General features: G+C 37.5%; 1 protein-coding gene across 2 annotated transcripts in view; it reads left to right on the plus strand.

Moving 5' to 3' along the window:
- The window catches only part of PTPRN2 (protein tyrosine phosphatase receptor type N2), a 1,212,473-nt gene that overhangs the window by 1,059,756 nt on the left and 134,541 nt on the right, over positions 1 to 18,176 (plus strand). The gene's annotated exons all lie outside the window — the stretch shown is intronic.

Consider the following 18,176-nt stretch of genomic DNA (forward strand, 5'->3'; position numbering starts at 1 on the left):
GCATCCCATGTTAAGGATCTCACCCTGTCCTGTATCCCATGTTAGGTATTTTCACCCTGCCCTGTATCCCATGTTAGGTATTTTCACCCTGCCCTTTATCCCATGTTAGGTATTTTCACCCTGCCCTGTATCCCATGTTAGGTATTTTCACCCTGCCCTGTATCCCATGTTAGGGATTGTAAACCAGTCCTGCATCCCATGTTAGGGATTCTCACTCTGCCCTGTATCCCGTGTTATGGATCTCACCCTACCCTTCACCCCATGCTAGGGATCTCACCATGCCCTGCACCCCATTTAAGGGATTTTCACCCTGCACCCCATGTTAGGGATTCTCATCCTGTATCCCACCCTACACCTGTATCCCATGTTAGGGATTCTCACCCTGCCCTGTATCCCATGTTAGGGATTCCCACCCTGCCCTGTATCCCATGTTATGGATTCCCACCCTGCCCTGTATCCCATGTTAGGGATTCCCACCCTGCCCTGTATCCCATGTTCGGGATTCCCACCCTGCCCTGTATCCCATGTTTGAGCTTCACACCCTGCCCTGAATAACATGTTAGGCATTCTCATCCTGCCCCACATCCCATGTTAGGGATTCCCACCCTGCCCTGTATCCCATGTTAGGGATTCCCACCGTGCCCTGTATCCCATGTTAGGGATCTCACACTGCCCCGCATCCCATGTTATGGATTCCCACCCTGCCCCACATCCCATGTTAGGGATATCACCCTGCCCTGCATCCTATGTTAGGCATTCTCACCCTGCCCTGCATCCCATGTTAGGCATTCCCACCCTGCCCTGTGACCCACTAGTTGATTTTGGGGCTATACATGACACATTGTGTAGAGCTATTTTATGTCAAAGCCTTACATTTCTTGCATTTCGTTTTACTGAGTATTCACTTAATAACCCATTTCTCATCCCTTTTAGCTTGAAAGTTTTGTCATTTGCATCTTGATCTTTTTCCCTCTAAATTCCGGAGACAGGCTTAGCCGTGGGCAATTTCACACCAGGGTGCTGCTAGGACACTGTGGTTGAGAATAACTGGCCAATCCAGAAGATTGGAAAAAGTACAGGATACTGTAAAAATACACAAGGGGGATATCTGCCAAAGTCTCCAGGCTGCAGCACTGGGGCAAATACACTGCAACAGGTGTATTTATTTAGTGTGCAGTGTCCTGGTTTTGCAGTGAAGAAACTTGGATACATGGCCCCTAGAGTGCTTTACAAATGTAAGAAAAATGCAGTGAGAAAATGGTTAAATATTAAATATATGTTTACGCCTCATACAGAAATGTTGATAATAGGTTTGTTTGTTTGTTTTTAGCCAAACATGTGTTTTTAAATAATCCATTTGCTTTCACTATGTTAGTTATTTACTCAAGTCAACTCTGGCTGAAAAAACTGTGGCAAAACCATGCAAAAGAGCACAGAATTTCTAATGGGATTTATTGTTTTTGATAAATATGGTACTGAGTTTTTTTGTTTGTTTGTTTTTTTTTTTTTGCATTGGTTTAGATCTTAAACCCATCGTACATCTCAGTTCCTCCAGCATTTAAAATAAATATATTTGTTTTGGAAATACATGATGGGTAGTTATCCTATAGCAGGGGTGGCCAACTCCAGTCATCAAGGGTCACCAACAGGTCAGGGTTTCAGGATATCCCTGCTTCAGCACAGGTGGTGCAGTCTTCGACTGGGCCACTTATTAAGCCACCTGTGCTGAAGCAGAGATATCCTGAGACCCTGACCGGTTGGTAGCCCTTGAGGACTGAAGTTGGCTACCCCTGCGGTAAGTAGGTAGTTAAAGTACATTATAGCTGGTTCCCGTATCGCTCACATTCTCCCTACAAAAGCACGCGGTGGGATGAGGAAGACTCACCAGGCTGAGGAGAGAGCCAGGCATGGTTTAGGTGAGCACTGCCTGACACTTCCAGCTGTCGCAGCAAATGGGAGGAATACAATCGGAGAAGTGGGCTGGGTTGTTATAGGGTACAGAGAAGGAAAGATAAAGAGCCCTCCTAAAAATATGTCATCTGCATTTGACAAAATGTCCATGTCCTTTCTCTTTCTCTCTCTCTTGGCCTAATACCCTTCCTGTTTGCTGCAGCTGTGAGCTTTCAAGCAATCAGTGAATTATGCAAACCCTTCCTTATTTGTATGCTGTAGATAATCTTATCCTATTTAGAGGTGTCTATTGTAGTTGAACTAATTAAACTGATTTCCTCCTCCTTTACTCTTTAAAAAAAAATCCCCACACCTCCTAAATTGATGGAATCTGACTAGTTGCTACATTTTTATAATTGTTTCATAAACAATTGGCACTATGCATCAAGGGTAATGTTTTGATACCCATTCCCACAATTTTGTACAATTTGTGATTAGTACCAATTTATGTGACAGAGTTGGATCCCTATTTAGACCCTGGAAAATTATGCAAATTGTTTACTAACCAATGCAACTGTAGGACATTTTTCTGTCATCTTTCATATTAGTGAGAGCAGGTTTCTTAAGTAAAGTTTCCATCAGCTGGTACCTGGAGGATTATTTGATGCACTAAAGTGTATAAAATGACAGGAGGAAACAAAAATGGGTAAATATTGCTATAATATGACAGCTAAATAACTACTCCACTAACAAGTACCTTTCCTCCATAAACAATCCCCACATTACTTTATATATTGAGACAGTATTTCAGAGCAAATATTACAAAATCACTCAAAATGTGGGAATGTTATGCCCAACCAATTCATACATTGTTTGCTGAAAGCTCACAGAGAAAAACAATGAGGTCTGTGTCGGATATCAGCTGTTTTCTCTTTGATAGAGATGAGTAGTCAGGGGAATATGCTCAGAATCAGTTGCCACCCATATGTTGATGTTATAAAATGGGAAAAGGCAGGGCCTACGATTGTACACATCCCATTATAATAAGTGTATCACATTATCTTCTCCCCAACTTGTCAAGAAAAAAAACGCAATAGCTTGATACTGTCAATTGGCAAGGGTTAAATACAAATTAATTTCGAATACTTTTCGCATCTGTCTCTCTGGAAGGGATTCACCCTCATCCTAACAGAAAGGCTTACCCCTATAAATTATATCCACAGTGGTACTTTCAAAGAACCACTGTTGTTTACATCTTCATAAATAGATGGGATCCAATAAAGTATCATTAGATGTGACCCATGGTTCTTGGAGAACACACCTATGACTTGAATCTTGTGGTGATTAAATAACATGAAAAAATATGTCATTGGCCGTGTACTTTCAAGAGGGTGTGGTATATTCTCATGCAAAGCATCTCAGGGCCTGGCAAAATGGTTAGCATTAACCTTAAAGATTTTTTTTCAAGGGGGCTTTATTTCCCTCCACATTGTCCTAAAATCAGTTTCTAGCTTTCCCTCTTGCACAGGGCACAAATAGTAAAACAAAACAAAAAAAAGAAGAAGAAGAAGAAGAATGAAAGAGGATAAAAAAGAAACCCCCAAGCAGCTTTACAAATGAGTGACAAAGCCGGTGTCCATTCATATTCCCACTCTAGCTAGGGTCTATTAACAGCAAAGTCCTCCTTAGCCAATTGCTGTCAGCAACATGTGGAGGCATCGCTATAGCAACCAGTGGATGGGCCATGTGCTGCAGACAAGGGGCTCAGATATAAGGACGGGGCTCAGCCCTGCCTGCACTTCCCTGTCACCAGCGCATTGCAATGAGCAGAGGTAGCAGAAGCAGCATGGTAACCGCTCCCAACCCCTGGTCCTGGGCTGACTCCAATAGCGCTGTCCAGCACCCAGTGTGCTGAAAGTCACCTGCGCCGTGCGCGGTGCTGCCCGTCTTCTGGGCTTTCCTCGGACTCTCCGCATCCTCGGATCATCACTTTTGGGACCCATTGGACGAGAGAGCTCCTCAGTGTCAGCTTTCCCCGGATCTGCCTTGTGAGTTTCTTTGTCTCCCTCCTTTTAGCTGCCCCCCCCCCCCCCTCTCTCTTTCTCTCTCTCTCTCCCTCTGCTGAAGTGGAGGGTGTCATGCTCTCGAGAAGTTTCAGAAAAGAAACAGGATTTAGACCAGATTGTGTTTCTGTTCTGTACAAAGTAAAGCCCATTCCTCGTGTCACTTCTCCTAGAGTACAATGGGACTAGGTGAACCATGCAGGTTTTATATTGTAGTGAAAGGAGTTCTAAGTGGGCTTCTGGGTGAGAAACCCGGTATCTTAGTCATTGAAATAATTCGGAACAAACTGAATCTGAAACAGGAAATATTAACATCAATCTTATTAAAAAGTGGAGAGAGAGACAGATATATATTATAGTATATATATATATATACACACACACACACACACACACACACACACATACACACACTCACACTCACACTCACACGCATGCAGTAGCCGTGAATTACTTAGAAATGTATTTCATGGGTTAACATGTTAATATTTTAGCGATGCGGATTTGTTTTTAATTAAGATGTGGTGTTAATATGAGTTGGTATGTGAAAAAGAAACAACCCATTCTTGTACATCATCATAATAATAATAATAATAATAATAATAATAATAATAATAAAAAAAGTCATTGTACTTTAAGATTGGTTCTAAGTGACAGGCCATATTAAATTAATTGTAGGTTAAGATGTTTTGTGTTGTTCTTCTTTTAACGTATTACTTTGGGAAATTGCTTGTAATTGTATGATGCTAATGGAGAACAGTGTTTAAATGTGCTGTGCTTGTAAACTTGTTGCTCAGGGCCTGATCAATAACAGAAAAGGATAGGAAGTCCCTGGGTTGGTATAATCTCTAATCCACGATTTGTTTTAAATTTTCGGTCCTTTTAATTATGTGTTTTTATATGGCATTTTAGTTTTTACTGTTTTCTTTATTTCTTTAGTTATTTTCTCACTTTCAAATGTGATTATGTTGTAACCCCTCCCCCCCCCCACACAATATTAAATATAATGTAATTTACAAAATAATTATTTACTACATTGCAATTGTATTTATTCTCTAAAATAACATATACCATGTATTCATATACTATAGGACACATATAATATGGTATAACGATGATTAAACGAATACACCTGTTGAAAGGGGCAAGTTCATAGATCTAATCAACTCCAGGAGCTGCTTTAAATATATATTAGAATATATAGTCCAATAATATTTTCATGGATCAGCTCAGACTCTGGAAATGTTACTCATATTGTAAAGTATTGTAGTGTTGTCTTTGTAAGCCCTAAAAATTTTTTTTAGAATCGTTGCTTCTATGTGACCTTTATGATATCAATATGGAAGTTATTCACATGCTGTTAAATGTAAAGTTTCAGAAGCACAGATACTTATTTTTCACACTGGAATGCTTTCCAGCTGCAGAATTACTAAGAATTACTGTTTTCTTTATAAGACCACTTAAGGCCTTTGAGTATTTGAGTAACATTAATTTTCTGCTTCCAAAACTTACCATCAAAATATACCTGAAAAAATATACTTGAGTATTTTTCAGTACAGTCTTATTAAAGGTAGCTCAAGTTACAACACAAGTATTACAATAGATACAATTTCCACTACTTGAATCTCATTATATGTAGTAACTTAGGTCATTATAATGCCTAGTGCAAATGGAGAGATGGTTGCCATTTACCACCAAGCCAGGTATGGGATGTAAGTCAATAAATACTTTAGGGTAGGTTTTTATTTTAAAGAAAGTGCATTTATTTTGCAGTTTAATCGTCTCTTTAAATTTATAGTGATAAACCAGGCACATATACCATGCAAAGATATGGTTAAAAAAAACAAATAGCACACATGTTTATGTCACACTAGAACCCATAGCCCACTATGCGACCATTTAAAAAATTCTATGTATTGTAGATCAAAGACTTCTGCGAAAACCTCCTGAATCGTTTATTTAGCAAGACGTTTAAATATCTTGAAATTGAACCTAAAATGGTCAAAAGAAAATATAACCAATAGTTGAGCATAAACATCATCTTCACAATATTGCATCGTAAACAAATGGGAATATGTGTGGATGTTGTAAAATGGCATTTAATGTGGGTTGGATTGGAAAGCATGTTAAATACCGGTCAGTAATCTCGAGCCTTTGAACTGGCAGAATTCCTGATGTATTTAGTCATTATTCAGACTCTGGAGAAAAAAAACACCCCAAAAACTAAAGGGCAACCTCTAAGCTCTTTGTGGAGCATGAGGTGCAGGAATTATCAATGTGTCCCCATCCTACAGAGGGGACGTGGGGGCTTCTGCCCTGGCCTTTCTCTGAGATTTCAAGAAATCCATCTGCCTTTTGTGCTACTGCATGTTTCCTAATCTTTCCGACCAACACGAAGAATTCAAAAGAAGGGAAACATCGTTCCCATCAGTTTCAAACCAGTGAGTAAGAGAGTGCATGCGTGGCTCCTGCCTGTGCTGACCTCGCCCTGGAGATCCCACGTTGGAGCAAAGCCGGGAAATGTATTAAACCAAACTACAAAGCTGTGCCCATCGTATTACACTTCATTTTTGGGATTATGTGGTTTTAACTCAAGATGTACTGCTGAGAACAGTAGATGCACAATGAACTATGAATCCCAAACGAAAGAATTTCTTTAATATAACCTGGACTGGGCATTTTCTTTATAATTTTTTCCCCCCAAATTTTATATTTTTTTATTTATTTTGTAAAACAACAACAGATAACATTACAGAATTGTGAAATATGACTTTCTGGCCAGCTTTCGAATAATCTTTTAAAGTTAAAATAATGCATTCTACACCGTCATCTGTATAAACTGGGGCCATACACTGGTATACATACATATATACACGCAACATGATTTGTATACATATCTATCTATCTATCTATCTATCTATCTATCTATCTATCTATCTATCTATCTATCTATCTATCTATCTATCTATCTATCTATCTATCTATCTATCTATATATATATATATATATACATACACACATACACACATATACAAAACACAACACACACACACACATGTTTTATGCAGTTTCCCACATATATAACACCATTTTACATATATAAAACATGTTTAATGCGGTTACACACACACACACACACACACACACACACACACACACACACACACACACACACACACACACACACACACACACACACACACACACACACACACACACACACACACACACACAGATATGTGTGTGATATTGCGTGTGTATATATATTATATACATATATATAATGTGCAAGAGGTGATAGCTAATAGTATAAGAGAACCATGTAATACATTATTATTATTATTATTATTATTATTATTAAAGTTATGTCTTCTGCCCTTGTATCAGTTTGAGGGAGCTGTGAATCTTAGATTTACAAGTACAATTTCATCTGCACAGAGGAACAATTACTTTCTTCTGCACAAAGGATCCTCACACCCTGAATTCAGCCACACGGCCTCCTGCTCTGATAATAGGCGATTAAAAGATGCAAAGCCTTAATAGATGGTTACTTCCACCTCACCTGGTAGCTGCTTTAATATGAACAATACAACATGAAAACATTGTGTCGGTCTTCGCAAAATTATATATATATTGGCTTTATATATATATATATATATATATATATATATATATATATATATATATATATATATATATATATATATATATATATACACATATATATATATATATATATACACATATATATATATATATGTGTATATATATATATATATATATATATATATATATATATATATATATATACACATATTATATATATATATATATATATATATATATATTTATATATATATATATATATATATATATATATATATATATATATATATATATATATACAGATATTGGATATATATAAATACACATCCAATATGATGTTATGTTTACATTGTCAACAAAACGATTAAAAACACATAAAAAATAACATACTGGATATAGGAAAGTATCACTTTTTTTTTTTACAATTGTATTAAGTATAGTAACATCAGTATATTCCCAGTGAGGCGATATTGCTGTTTTAAACTTAATGTTTGTGCTATAATTTTATTAAAAAATCAGAATATTCAATTAGAATTCTCAAAATATATGTAGCAATATACATCGTGCAGCCTGCCCTTGCTAAGTAATACTTTTGCAATAAAACAAAAACCCCTATTAAATCTGCTGATTGAGAGCCCTCAAAAAGAGATGCACACAGAATATGGAAAGTAATATCCTAAAATATCAAGTTTGTGTGCCTTAAAAAAAAACTATATTAAACACGACTGTGTGCACACAGTTTGCATCTGCTTAGAGATGTGTTTGTGTATGTGTTTTGTTTTTCCAGCACATTCAACAATATATGCTCATGAAAGTACAAGATGTGTATTCTCTAAATAGCCTCTCTCCCTGCTGAATAGTCAGAGGATTCTGACACGCCAGTTTGGGTGTATTTTCAATATGTGATTAATATTTCAGGAAATGTATTGTATCTTATTAAAAAGAGTCCAAATTAAATCATTTAGGGTAGTATTTGATATCATACAAATACTATGTATAAAAACACATTTTAAATGCACACTACATTTTGTGCAAACATTACATTGTACCTACTTTTTTGATTTTGTAATAAATTCCAAATCTGGATAAAATAACCAAATATTTGCTTTGCTAGTTTAATAAATGTAATTTTAAATTCTATTTGTTCTCCTGTAAAGGAAGATTTAAGATTTTTTCTAAATTATTATTTCTTGTTATGCAACTTTTCCGCTGGCAGGATGACCTAGCACTGAGAGAGATGTTCTACTTTAAGAAAACATCTGACTGTAAATGTCACGTTCATAAATATTTAAACAGCCCTCTTTCAATTTCAACTGAATAGTGACAGGATGCCTCTAATTAACCCTAGGTTCCTGTCTGGTAAAGGCCTTATTGCAGTACCCCAGGAAGAAACTCCGGTTTTAGACCTAGCTGGAAATGTGTGCTCCTGGTTGATGGAAAATGATGGGAATTCAAATCTTAGATTTTAAATGACAGGGTGAATTCATTGCTTTCATATTTGGTAACTGGATATGTGCCTAGAATTCTTATTCAAATCCTTCCATTCTAAAAGCACACTTCTTTAGCTGCGAATTGTATTCGTGTTTTGAAAGTTAATGTTTTGTATATTTATTTACTTAGAAATATAAGCACATACATAGTGTGTGTGTGTGTGTGTGTGTGTGTGTGTGTGTGTGTGTGTGTGTGTGTGTGTGTGTGTGTGTGTGTGTGTGTGTGTGTGTGTGTGTGTGTGTGTGTGTGTGTGTGTGTGTGTGTAAAATACGATAGGAGCGGGAATAATATACAGATGATAAATGTGTGTGTGTATTTTATGACAATCGATGTTATATAATATTTCATAAGAGATATTTCTTGTTTGCTCTGGACGAGCTATTGTTCTGTCAGTGTGCAGTATTTTGATTTTTTTTTTTTATCAAAAACTATGCTTTTTCAAATAAAACATATTTGTACAGTATGTCTTTCACAATTACCGTGGGACTACTTGGGAGACATTGAGGAACATAGTATATATATATTGTAAAGAAACAGCAAGCACTCCAATGTAGATAGCAAAGAAGCCAGGTGCTAGTCCCATAAGTAATGTAGAGTACGGTACCGTCCAGCAGGGCAGCAAAACAGCAAAGTGCTGCCTCTCTTTGCTTTTCTGCTGCCTTACTGGATGGTAACATATCAGCATTTTAGTACTTCTGTTCATCCATAGTTTTTAAATATATTACAGATATAAAAGTAATTGAATGATTGAGGTTCTAGTCAGGAACTTTAACTAGAGCACAGGAGAAAAATAGATTTAACTCACTTTATAATACTCATTTTGGTAAGAAAAATATGCTGAGTGAAAACCCCTTTATAAGAAGCTTTTCCAATTGTACAAAGTTTTCTATTGAGGGATCCTGTTTTTATATATATATTAAAGAGGACAATGCAAACTTGGCCAATTAATTCACTTTTTTATTGGACTATAATAACTGGACATTTGTGTAATGGTAGAGGTATTGACAGGAACTTTGTCACCAGTGTCTAGCAGAAGTGGCTACATTTAAGCAATACACATATATTGTTTTTTATTTTTTTTTATTCCTAGTGTTTTGTTTTTTACACATAGGGCACATGTGGTTTTAGATTAATTCGGAATCAAAGTAGATGAGTAGCCCTTCAGTGCACAAAGGAGCATGTATATTGATTTACATTACTCTTCCATCAATCTCCTAGAAAAAAGAAATTTATATATATATATATATATATATATATATATATATATATATATATATATATATATATATGTATACATACATACATACATGCATACATACATACACACACGCACATAAATAGCCATTTATTTATTTAGGACTTGTATCAAAAGACATGACTATTTTTAATACATATCGACGTTTTGGTCCTTCATGGGGACCTTTGTCCTCTGTGTGCCGTCCCTTGGCTATATACAGCGTCGACTGGCACCAAGGTATGTGCCTCTCTCCTTAGGAGTGCCCTGCTGAACTGTGTATATTATATATTACAAATATATAGATTATGCCCTATTTACAGTATATTTTATCAACAAATAACGTGTCCACTCTGCTGCTATGCAATGTATATGTGTGTATAGAGAGAGAGAGAGAGAGAGAGAGAGAGAGAGAGAGAGAGAGAGAGAGAGAGAGAGAGAGAGAGAGAGAGAGAGAGAGAGAGAGAGAGAGAGAGAGAGAGAGATTGAGTTTGTATACATTTTTACATGGAATCTTCCTTGTTATGTTTATATATGATCTTCATGGTTACCTCTATAGAGACACATCCTAGCAGCCCATATACCATTCACTGAACCCTTTTTTGCTTCATTATTAATAAGTATAGCCCCCTTCCAAGCACTGGACGATTCTAGGAACGTTTAAAAGACCCAGCAGCTAATCCCCCCTTCACCGGCTTGGCTTTGCCTTGTGTAATATATCCAGCAATAAACCGGTCACATAGAAAATACAAGTGGATCACAGTCACACAAATAGTTTGGCGTCAATGGTGCCTGTCACAGCAACGGTTGGTCCATATGGCAGCGAAGGGGTTAATGGGCCTGTAGTTTGGACTGGGTGAAGGCATTAGCATAAATAAGAGCAACATTATTCAGGAAAGGCTGAATCTGGAAGTAGGTGATGGAGAGGGCAATTATTAACCCTTCCTGTTATTTAAAGCAGCAATACTACATGCCCCCTTTTTTCTTTTCTTCTTACTATTGTTCTATGGAAAGCATGCAAGGATGTATCATTCTATATTTTTACCTAAGCTGGCAATCGTTTGGTGCCCCTGTTATAAATCTGTCAAAACCCTGATTTTGTGCCTAACATAATGGCCGCCTTTCAGTTTCAATCAATCCTTCAGTTAGTGTAACTCAGCAGCTACAATGTATCCTTATATTACTAAGGTAACATTATCTATTCTTACCGTTTGCAGCTCATTCTGCTGGGAATATTGGCAACAAATGATCCCAAACAGGAAAATGTTACAGAGATCTAGCACTGTTGGGGAGGTGGGCTAAAACCTGCTATAGAAATCAAAGGATGCTCAGTATATAAAAACTAATTAAAAATGACATTAAGAGTTGAATTTTAAAATAAAAAAGGTAGTAAGTATTATCTAATACTACAGAACTGATTTTTTTTTAAACACATGTAGGATTTTGCTTGGATTGCTCCTTTAAAGCTCATTAAAAATGGCACTTAGTTGAATTTAAAAAAAACAGTCACTATTATCTAATACTACAGAACTGATTTATAAAAAGAAAACAGGTAAGATGTCACATATTTAGCTGCTTTAAACACATTTAACAATATTCCAACTTAACTTACTTAAAAAAAAAGGAATGGCGTATGTTGTTACTTCAAATGAAAACGACTTATTTGTGTTTAAAATAAGTGTGTATTTCTCTCTTTATATCTTTGCCAGTGCAAATAAAGGCTCCATAGTTTTTATACCTAAAAAGAGTTAAAAAAATCATTACCTTACAAGTAAACATTTGAATAACATTAGAATTTAAAAAAGCAAAATCTTCAGCATCTTTGTTCTCTCAAAAGTATGCATCACCCAAGCATTAAATGAGCATTAAAGTTCACTTGTATCCCAAGTTGGACTGCATCTTTGAGCATTCAAATAGGAATCATTGGCAAAAAGGTTTTTTTTTTGTGTTCCCTGTGTATTTTCTGTACAGTATGTGTCATAAATTGGTGGGTATGATAATCACAGTGAGTGACGCTGTCAACACCATTGGTTCAAATACCTCTTCACTCTCATTTACAGTTTCAATAAGATTTCTCCTGACACTCTGGATTGTCAATGCACAGAAGATCCAGAAATTGAGAGGGGTGATTTAAAAGGGGTCTGGCTGGGGCTTTCCTGTTTCATGGGGTTAGCTTCAGAGACAGCTTCACCCAGTTTGGGTTTGACATCAACCTACTCAGTTTTAAACCTGTACTGAACAGCCATCTCCTGCATCGCTTTGCAAAGGGTCAAACAATATTATGCTGCAGCCTGTTTCTGTTTATTATTAATATTATTACTAGTATCATTTTATTAGGGACCAAAATATTCTTCAAACTGGGTGCTAAAAATACAATAGCAGTGATAGTGTTACTGTGTCTGATGGACATTGTATCAAACAAACATTGGAGCAAAGCTCTTGCTATATATAGAAAAAAATAATACATGTATGCTAAAGCAAAAAAAGCAAATCAGTTCCAAACAAAATAAATCAAATTTTCTTTTCATAAAAAATAATGTGTGTGATGATCTAAAAAAAAAAAGTAGTGATAATAAGTGATAATATCCCTTAGTACTAGCACCCCCGAATATAACATGTTGCATTCCAACCCTTCTTTGACCATTTCCTTGCTGAACCATATTGTGCACCCCCAACAGGGCAGAATATAATAAGGCAGCGCCTTATTTTGCATACAGAGTGTGTTTCCAGGTCCCATTTGCTCCCCAGAGCTGCCTCTCTAACCGTGGTTAGGATTAAGAATAGCTGTTGGTTTGGTGTCGCTCAGCGCTACATCAGAGCGCATCTGATTAGTGTCACAGTCCGAGCCTTTATTAAACAGGCTTTGTTACACACGGGCACTATCATTTCTCAACAAAAAAAAAGGAAAAAAACTTGTCTATTTAAATGCAGATTGTGACCTCTCACCCTGCATTTTTGTTCTTTCAGAGCAGTGCTGAGCAGAAGGATAATAGGTGAACTCTGGGTCCTGTTAGTTGGGGGCAGAGGTTTGCTGAAGTTAAACTGCAAAGGGTCTTCTTAGCTCCTTGTATGTCAGAGAGGCATTCAGGAGAATTGTTTCCCCTCATTTGCAGAAGGAGGGTCAAATTCTTCTTCCCTGTCTGCTACAGTATTATTATTATTATTATTATTATTATTATTATTATTATTATTATTATTATCTGCTTCTGGCCACAGGTTGGTTATCACCTTCCCAAGCAATGGTATACAAGCCTTTGGAAACCATTGGTAGGAAATAGTTACATCATCTGGTGAAAGGGGTTCCCCAAATATTGTAGGACCACAGTGAACACGTTATCATGTTATATTTATTAGGCTACAACCAACTAGGAGAATAAATCTTAAAAGGGAGGGGGGAAAACAATCCAGGAAGTATGTTGAAGCCATTCCCCCTTTCATTTCTTTATATTTCTTTATTTGCATGTACAATGGAGACTATGAAAGAGGGAGTCATTCAACTTTAGTGAACCACCCTATAAGGTAATCAGAGTTGTACATGTCTTATGGCTATAATAATTTAAAAAAAAATCACTGGTATGAAATAGATCTGGATAAGGCAGACATAATGCAAAGTTAGGCAAAGTAAAAATTACATGTCAGAATATTTCGAAATATGTCAAGAACCAATTGTTCAAAAATACTGAATTTTTGAAAAGCATCAATAGTTGTAACCTTCTGCATATGTTGCGAGCACCTAGGTTCTTTCAGTCTGATCTACAATGCTTTGTCAGCCCAAATGAATGTTATTTGCAAGCATTTTGAAGAGAGATTATTCTTGCAATCCCATTTGCTATAAGAGAGAAATGCAATAAACATAAGCAAACAAAGGAGTACACACAACAATGTGATGATGCTCAGCATACTGTACATGCAAAGTCCCTTTTATATCTGTGATTCTCCATTGTTCCTGATAAATAACTCTCAAAGTATGAATTAGGAGGTAACAAGTGCTCCAACACATGAAGTAATGCGCTTCCAGGGCTTTGGCCCATAAGTTTCTGAGCGGAAGGGATGGAGGAGCTTTAGTACAATAAGGTTTTCTAGAGTGGCCATCAACATCTCATCCGACAATGTCCAACTATATTGTCTATTTAGCAGGAAAAAATGAGTAGAAAAAATATATAGAGTTTAGTAGGATTCTATGTTGTCTGAGTACATTGACAAATATAATGTAACACAACAATGAATCCATTTCAGTGACAGTCAAGCAGCAGTGTATTGTCATGTAGTGTGCAACAGAATCCCATCAGTTAGTAGAGGGCAAATACAGGGTTTCCTGAGACCACCTAGGCTTGTGGGAGGGAGGGGGGGAGGGTTATTTTACTTTTAAAGCAGAAATTCGCATCACCCATGGGAATGAACATACAAAACTATGTAACCATGACTTGGCTCCAAAAGTTATTTGTTATTATAGAAGAAGAAGAAAAACAAGTAGCAAAAATGCTAAGAACATTGCTAGGTCTGAAGAGTTGATTTTGTGACTCACTTTTTTTAAAATCTAATTGCTTCTTGAAGTGTTATACAATAGGAATACTTTTCCTGCCTTAAGGTATGTGATGTATTGTTGTTTGTAGAAGTCTTCAGGGTATGGAAGTGGACAGTGGTGGAAAGCATCTGTTAGGATGGGAGCCAATATAATATTTCTGGGGCCTGTGCTTTAACTAAATCAAAGGTTTAGATAGTCACTCAGTGCATGTTTATAATCAATTATTGCGATAAGTAGGTGCGTCTTATTTTTCATGGGAGTCCAAAAATGAACTAAAGCTTAAAGAACCGCCTACACAAAAGGATTGTCAGCCCCGGCAGCACTAACAGGGTTAAGAGAATTCAAGCCTTTCCTTTTGGAAGAATTGCCACTTCATCTTCTTTATTCCCATTATATCCCCAACCCACCCGCGCCCCCTGATTGAAAGAGTGAATAGCGCCTTCTGATGGATCCCTCAGCCCATCTGTAACAGCCCAATGCCTCTGATTAGCAGTGAGACAAGTTAGAATGTAGAAAGCCTCCCAAACTCTGGGGTGGGTATAGAACGGTGTGTAGGTGTGTGCACTTGTATTAACTTCAAACAATAGTATTTACCCATTCAGACCCAGAAGTAGCTTACAATGCAGCAAAAGACAAGGCCCACAGAATTTTCAAAGCAGAAACATTTTGTAATTTTATTACACGGACTCCCTATATTTTCATAAGTTTATGAGGTTTTTTTTAATAACAGAAGACCTATTAAGCTCGGGGAGTACAAAAATCACTTGCTGAAGTATGTTGTATGTTAATATGTAATGTCAGTGCTAACATGGTTTAATAAGAAGTATCATGATGGGGCAGGTTAAAGACTTCTGTGCAATGCCATCTCTAGTTGTGTTGGTCAGTTGGGGCTCCCAGTTGTACAAGCTGCCCGAAATGTATAGTAACTACAGAGAAAATGCAGCCTTGTTAATACTGCCAGGAACTGCTCAGGCTTGAAGGTGAATATTGAAGAGGGTTGTATCAATTTAAATCTCACTTTTCACTTCTTTAGACTTGCAGTCCTATTTCAAAGACTCACCAGTTAAACTGAGCCATTTTCACTGTGCTAAGAAGATGCTGGTGAACATTGTAGTCTAATTTATTTGAGTGAAGGTGAACACTTCTCCAGCATTGGGAAACAGCTTCACAGCATATTAAATAAGCGCCAGAGAGATGACACGTCACATGACGTCATATGATGTGTCCTGCCCACCTTGTGATGTAATAGGCATTGCTTCCACCCTTGCTCTCTGTCAGAGATGGCCTCATACAATGCAGAATCCCCTGCCTCCCTTGGCAGGGGAGTTCAATGTGACACATTTCCACAGGGACTCCTAATGGGATTTGTTTTTAGTCCCTAAGAGCTTTAGAAATGCACAAAATAAAGTAGAAAGCTATGTACCAGCGTTTTCATGTAAAACCAGTTCCTGCACTATATTATTATTATTATTATTATTATTAATAATAATAATAATAATAATCATAATAATAGTAATAGTAATAATAATACCATTACCATTGATCTATTGTGTGCACCAGTGAATCTTTGATATATTGTACCCAAATTGTGTTGGGACTAACCAGGTCCAGATTATCAGTCTGTTAAAAGGTTTATATGAAGACCAATTGGTTCTGCTCAGACAAAACATCCAATAGCAGATAATATCAGCCACAGAGCCACACTCATTATTTTGGCCAACGTGTTTCAATAGATGTCAACCTTTTTGCTGCTGAATGCTGTATGGTTCAGAGCCTCTAACAGCACCATATCAGATGTGGTGGTTATATTTCAGGTAGCTGGCTCCTTGTGGCTTGTAAATGAAGGTAGACAGCAGTGGAGTGGGGGCAAAGGGCGCAGACCCGGAGCAGCAGGGGTTGAATGTCTTCGTTATGTTGGAGTCTAGCTGTATCGTGGGGTGCTGGGTACCTACGACATCTTTTGGAGAGGGATACATGGGAGCCCCTTGTTGGGAGGAGAAGCAGGGTCCTCATCCTCAGTGATTATTTACCACCAGCAAAGGGTGGGGCCGCCAGAGATTTGTCCTCGGGAAGCACATCAGCATCTGACAATGTCAGCTCTGCCAGCTCAGGAGCAGCAGAAACAGGATTTGCAGCCACACATGCATTTCAAAATCTATTCTACTCAGCATTGAGCTTCTTTTTCTGTGTGTGCGTGTTCCTCCCCTTTCCCCCTCCTCCTTCCTTCTCTCTTTCTATCCACCTCCTGGGGGCTTCCAAACCTAACAAACCTCCTCCTCCTCCTCATCTGAAACCAGGCAAGACAAGCTTGGGAGTCTCATTGTACCTGCATTTCCATTAACTCAGCCCATGCAACAGCTAATCCACTGCACTGAAGGCAAGGAGGCTAATTAATGACAAGCTTTTACAGTCAAGCCTGGCGATAATTGCTTCAGTGGCCTTTATGATGCCAAGATAAAAATGGACCGGGTCTGACATGAGAGCCACTGTGTACACTGCAAGACAGGAGGAAATTAAGAGCTGGCTAGCTGAATACGGAGCAGAAAATTACTAATAGACGAGAGATAATGAATAGGCCAGCCAGGCATTCATGGGGAAAAAATCCATTTTGTTAGCGCACGAAATGAGGTGGTGGAAAGGAGTTTGCTAATTGTCCTCTCCTTGTTGCAGGCAGGGCTGGGGTAGGCAGGGCTGAGGCAGAGCTGGGGGAGGCAGGGCTCGTCAATTCAATGTCTGCTAATTGTGAGCAGGGAAGGGTGCCCACAGAGTCCTGCTGTAATCAGGCTTTTACAGGGAATTTTTTTTTCCTGTTGGGGTTTTTAATTGTTGCTAATACACCTTTATAATGAAGCTAATGAGGGGGAATTATTGGACAACTTTAGCACATGGATGCAAGTGCAACACATCCCAAGGATTATCTCTTCTACACGCTGCTCGTGGATTTGTGCTGGGGTCCACTCTGACTCACACAAGGTAGACATGTGCTCCTTCTATCTGCTTCTTAAGGGCGATACTGCATTTCTTTGTTAATGTTTTGGGGAAAAAATAATCACAGCATACCATCATATATCCATTTTTTATTAAAAAGCAATATTTTTAGTATAGTTATTAAATACATTTATTTATGGGGACTAGGACTAAATCAATAGGGTTTTTTTTTTTATGCTGTTGGATAAAACGGTGTGAAAATAATGTTAAATAATCTGCCCTTCTATTTTTTGTTCCATTCTGCATTTTGTAAACTCATTTATAAAGTTAATCTATTGTTTTGAGCATTCATGGTTTAAAATATTGCTTTTTCTTATGTGCGGGTGCTCTCTAATGTATGCTATGTAACTAAATGTGTGTTGTGCTATTTATTGAGTAT

This window comes from Ascaphus truei, chromosome 2 (assembly GCF_040206685.1).
Source record: "Ascaphus truei isolate aAscTru1 chromosome 2, aAscTru1.hap1, whole genome shotgun sequence".
Taxonomy (NCBI): Eukaryota; Metazoa; Chordata; class Amphibia; order Anura; family Ascaphidae; genus Ascaphus; species Ascaphus truei.